Genomic DNA, 5,453 nt, shown 5'->3' with positions numbered 1-5,453 from the left:
ATTCGTAACTGTCGTTTTTCAAGCCAGATATATCGTCCAGTGATATGGTCCGCCCCACACCTTGTTTATTGAGCCTATGCTATTCCTGCGCACGCCAACGCTTCTGCGGCAGTATCACGTAGCTCTCGCACCATATAGCAGAACACGACGAAAGCTCAAACGTTAATAATGTGGGCACACAAAGCAGGCTGCATGTCCATTTCGCGTCACATGACCACTGGCAGCCGTGACGCAGGCACTGAAAAAGAACGTGTCTTTATAGTGAGTCTACGTAACGAGACTCCATGCAGACCTTTTATTGCGATAACAATTATATGGACATTTTCGGCTGGTTTTTGCCGTAACCGTCGCCGTCATGTCCCGGATATGCATATGTATGTATATATAAATAAAACCTACAAAGAAAAATAAATCAGAAGAAAAACACTTCTGAAGCGCGCTACCGGGATTCGAACCTGTGATGCCACGCGCCACCGGATGTTTAGTGTAACAACCGCGAGCTATTTGTACACGCCATTTAACGCTAACGGCACACAGAGCTCGGAGGTGCTTCAGTGTGTGTAGTGTCACCCGCGACATCGCCCGAAGGGCGCGCTTTAAAGCAACGCTCCTACATTTTCCCCTCAGTTTGAAAGCTGCCCTTGAGACGCGCACTAAAAAGTGGCCCATTTCTGTGCCCACTGACGATGTGGAACGCCGAGTAAACAATGCGTCGAACGCCACCGCGTGGCAGGAGGCGCGGAGGGGTCACTCCACGCGCCGCAGTTTTAAAGAAAAAAAGTCTAAGAGCGTTGGGTTGTAGAGCGCTGCTCAAACACGAAGTAACAACCGTAACGGTTGTTAGTTCACGCTCGTCCTGTGTATACCTGTGCGTTCTTTTCCAGTGTCCTTCCTTGCGTTTGAGCAGCGCGCTGCAAGTGTCGAGCTGTGACCATTGTTAGTTCGCGCTCGTCCTGTGTGTGCCCTTTTCGTCAGTCCTTTGATCTCGAGCGCCGCGTTGCAAGTATCGAGCTGCTTGCCGTTCTTCGTGTGACATTCTAATTTGTTGCTATCGCATTCATTGCTTCGCCGTTGCAGCGAAACTGCGACTTTTCGTTTTAGTGGACTGCGGGAACTTTCAAGAACATTGCCCTGCTTTGGAGCTCTGTAATCGCTCTTTCGATGATAAGTTATAGATATAACGTTACTATATAAATTTTTGATATTACATTTATGGCTGCGATTACAATATAATACTTCGGATATTGGATAAAGGCGAAGGCAATTAATAAAGAACAGGACAGCTTGGGTTGGAAAAGCTTTATTACACAGAATAGTGAGATATTATCTGTATAAGCGCTAGTCTATCAAGTAGCACCATATGCAAGAAGCAAAAGAAGTTCAGTACTTGTCTCTCATATAACTTCTCCAAATAGTTTGCCCCAGATAAAAGAAATGTTTTTTCGAGATTCAATATGCGGAACATTTACGTATGCACAGCGTATGTGGAAGAATCTTTAGAACTAAGCAAAGTCCAAGCCCGGCCCGACCCGAGCCCGCCACCTCAAACCCGGGCCCGACCCTAAGCCCGGAGCTTCGGGCCCGAGCCCGGCCCGGGCCCGCCGTGAAAGCTACTATACCCGGCCCGGCCAGGCCCGGCCCACGGGCTGGGCCGGGCTTGTGTTTTCGGGTAGGCCCGAGCCCGTGCAGTCCTCTAGCACATACACACATATACACACACGTACGCATAGAAAACAACAACCGATGTTCAAGCGACCGCCAAAGGGTTACAAGTAGGGGTGTGCGAATATTCGAACGTTTCGAATATTCCTCGAATATTACATTCGAAATATTCGTATTCGATTCGAAAATTGTGTATTCGAAAAGTTTCGAATATTTGATAATTTCGAATAATCTAAAAATTCGAATATGCAATTCGATTACCATGCATAAAATAACTCTTCCACATTTCTGCTGCGTTCGTATAGCTAAAAACGTTGCCGAGAGGAGCGATACACATCGTAAGTACACGGAGGCACGATATCTGCCTGCTACGAGCGCCCCAATACGTATGATTTATTGCTGGTGCATCTCCGACGTGCAGCGCTGTTGGCGATCATGTAACCGAACATTTTCAATATTATGCGGCCGTAACGTGCCGCACTACCACTCGTTCACTATGCGGGACCACTTCTGAAGAAAGACAGTGACCCATGTGTCTGGTGGCGGAATGTAGGCATTTTCAGATACCCCAGTCTGGCAAAGCTTTGCCCCATGTAACTATACCTATACCAGCCACTTCTGTTCCAAGCGAGCGTGCCTTTTCAGTGGTAGGGGTGTTGTCTCTGTTAGAAGGGAGCGCCTGCTGCCTGATCATGTGGAGCAACTCATATTTCTTCATGATAACATCTAGTCATTATTTTTATTGTGCCGTGATATTTGATTGTGTTTTGATGTGCATTGTGCTAGCCTGGACATTGTGTTCTGGAGATAGCAGTGTATGTTGTGTTGCCAGTCAGGCTGTTAATGTTTTTTTTTTCAAATAGCTACATGTTAAATAAAATATTGTTACTGTGGAGGCCTTTTTCCTTTAATATTCGATATTCGATTCGATATTCGAAGGTGTATATTTGTATTCGATTCGTTTTCGAAAAATTTGATATTCGCACACCCCTAGTTACAAGGTTACCTGTACACGGAGGAAGGAGCACGCACGCATAATGACGAAAATAATATTAATGAAGGAAATATGTGACTTTCTACACCCATACCCGTAATCACGTACACTGCAGAAATGAAAGGGATATGCATTCCTCAAATTCTGCATTCCGAACATACAAATGAGTTCATCGGTCACTTAGTTGCCTGCGGAATGGGATTTTTCAGGTTCGTTGCAGGCCATGCACGATAGTTGGCCTATGCTTTCATTTATGCCACCATAGACACTGTAAACTTGTGGATGAGGTACGATTCACGAGCCTCCCGGTCATAGTGTGTTTTGAAATTGGATTGAAGTACCACAGCAGAAAATGTGTGGAAGGGGTGGCCGAGATTATTAACATGTTTGGAGATAGGAAGGTGTGGCAGGGACTTTACGTGTGCTCTGTGGTTGTTTATTCTCATTCTGAACGCAGTCTCAGTTTGACCAATGTTCTGGGCATGGCATAAGGTACATTCGAGAAGGTATATGATGTTTGCACTGTCACAGTTGAAGTTGCCTCTTATCATGATAAGAAAATGAAGACGCGGTACTGGTGACGATGGACACTTTGTTCATCATTGGACAGAGCCTGCTTCACTTTGCTCATTCTGGTCGAAACTGCGCAATAGGACGAGACACGAAGAAAGGCAAGACAAACGAGCGCACGACCAGAATAAACTCGTGCCAACTCGCACAACTCTCCACGCTGTTCACTTTGCTTATCATATGGTAGCCTGCAGCGATCGCGGCGGCTTGTAACAAGGCAGTGGACTCGAGCACATTGAGAAGCCCAGCTTTCAAGTTTGCCCCGTTACTTGATCTACCTCCCCAGGGAGATGATCAGCGTCCCACGGTTTTCTGGACCAAGAAGGCTGCCCACCTACAAAGGATTGTGTCTGTTCCTAATAATGTTTATTTCTCTCTCTACCTCTCTGTCAGCAACGATGAGTTCGCGGAGAGTTGTACACGCGCAAAAACAGCTCAACATCGTTATACTGCAACTGAAAGCATACCTATTATACACAATTACACATGTGAATCCATCTCGCCCTCTGCTATAAGCAGCCGCTACCAATGGGATTGGCGGTCAGCATTCTTAAATTACGTTTAGGAAGAGACACTGTCTGGCTATTCCGAAAAAATGAGTTATTGTTCAACATAGTAATGTGCTGCTTATTGTGCACACTTCATTTTAACGCCGCGAGTTTTCGCAGACTTGTGACGTCGTGTAACAAAAAGGTGATTTTATAGCACATTGAAAATTTTTGACGAATAGCGAAGAACCGATGGTAAACAATACGCCGTATTGAATATAGTTCATTATTATTATTTTTTACGCAGTCATGCGTAAGTGGTAATTAGGCGGTGGAACATTTACGCGTCATTTGTTGCGTCATTTTACGAGCAGGTGCTGTGAGCATGACCCAGAAAATTTCGACCAATTATTAACAGCTAACGATCTACACGGAAGGAAACAATGTGGGGTAGTTTAACGTAATAATCGCACATTTCTTTTTCAAGGAAAATTTGAGCTTACACAGTTTACGTAGGCTATTTACTTGGAGGAACCGAAGGGGACGAGTAAAGTGCCATTTCACCACTTTCCCGTACACCCCCACCCAAGCTTGGAACAGTAGGAGGGCAAGGAACGACACCTAGCACATAAATTCGTAGTCAGCCCCTGCTGAGCGATATATCGCTCAGCAGGGGCTCTATAGCCTCCTCTGCAATGCTTGAGCGCCGGGCGCGCAAGCGTGGGATAGGAAGCCCGCACCGCAGGTAGCCTACAATGCGTGGTCATGACACACGGAGGACAGTCGTCATAGCAGAATCGTAAGACAAATTTCATTACAAAATTACGTTATTGCTGCGTTCAAGCAAAACTTTGCCTGACTTGTTAGTTTCCCAGTCTGCAGCCGACAACAACCACCGTCGAAAGTGGGGGGGGGGGGGGGGGGCTCCGCCCCTCAACATTTCTCCCCCCGGTAGATACGCCTATGCTCGTGAAACAGTGTGCTGTGTCAAGAAGCTTAGTCGAACAGGGTGGTGACCCGTGGTATGCAGTGTCTCGCGAAATGCATTCAGCAGTAGGACGATACCCGTTCTCCGGTTTTACTCTCGCCTCACCAGCCGAATAATCGCGACTAAATCATTATTCGGAAAATTGGAGAGTTGAATCATATACCGCACAAGGCACTACTGAAGAAAAGTAAATAAATAATATCCAGCGCTTGTCGAATGGGTGCCGCAGTGCTACACTTGACCTGCCGAGTATGTGTGTGTGGGGGGGGGAAGGGGTTCGATCCCAGCCGCGGCGGTCGCATTTCGATGGAGGTGAAATAATAGAGGCCCGTGTACTGTGCGATGTCAGTGCACGTTAAAGAACTCCAGGTGGTCGAAATTTGCGGAGCCCGCCAGTACGGCGCGCCTCATAATCATGTCGTGGTCTTGGCACGTAAAACCCCAGATATTATTAGTATTAAAATGCAAAATGATCAGATATTTAAATTTACCGCACTAAACGCATTGGTCGACGGCAACTCCCCTTGGTGGCGTTTTGCTGTGATTCCTCTTTTGCCGCCAGCACGTCTTCATCGAATAATTCAACCGGGCGAAACGTCACCTTTAATGTGCAGCAGTGCAACCGTTTAAACAGCTTTAATAATATTTTAGTCTTCAGATTAAGCTTAAGTTGTGATTTCTGCACTGTTTGATTCAGTAGTGAAACTGAAACCAATATAACTGCGGGAGTTGTTTGCAGGGGGCACTGCCA

Source organism: Rhipicephalus sanguineus, chromosome 4 (assembly GCF_013339695.2).
Source record: "Rhipicephalus sanguineus isolate Rsan-2018 chromosome 4, BIME_Rsan_1.4, whole genome shotgun sequence".
Taxonomy (NCBI): Eukaryota; Metazoa; Arthropoda; class Arachnida; order Ixodida; family Ixodidae; genus Rhipicephalus; species Rhipicephalus sanguineus.
Note: the sequence above shows the minus strand (reverse complement) of the source record.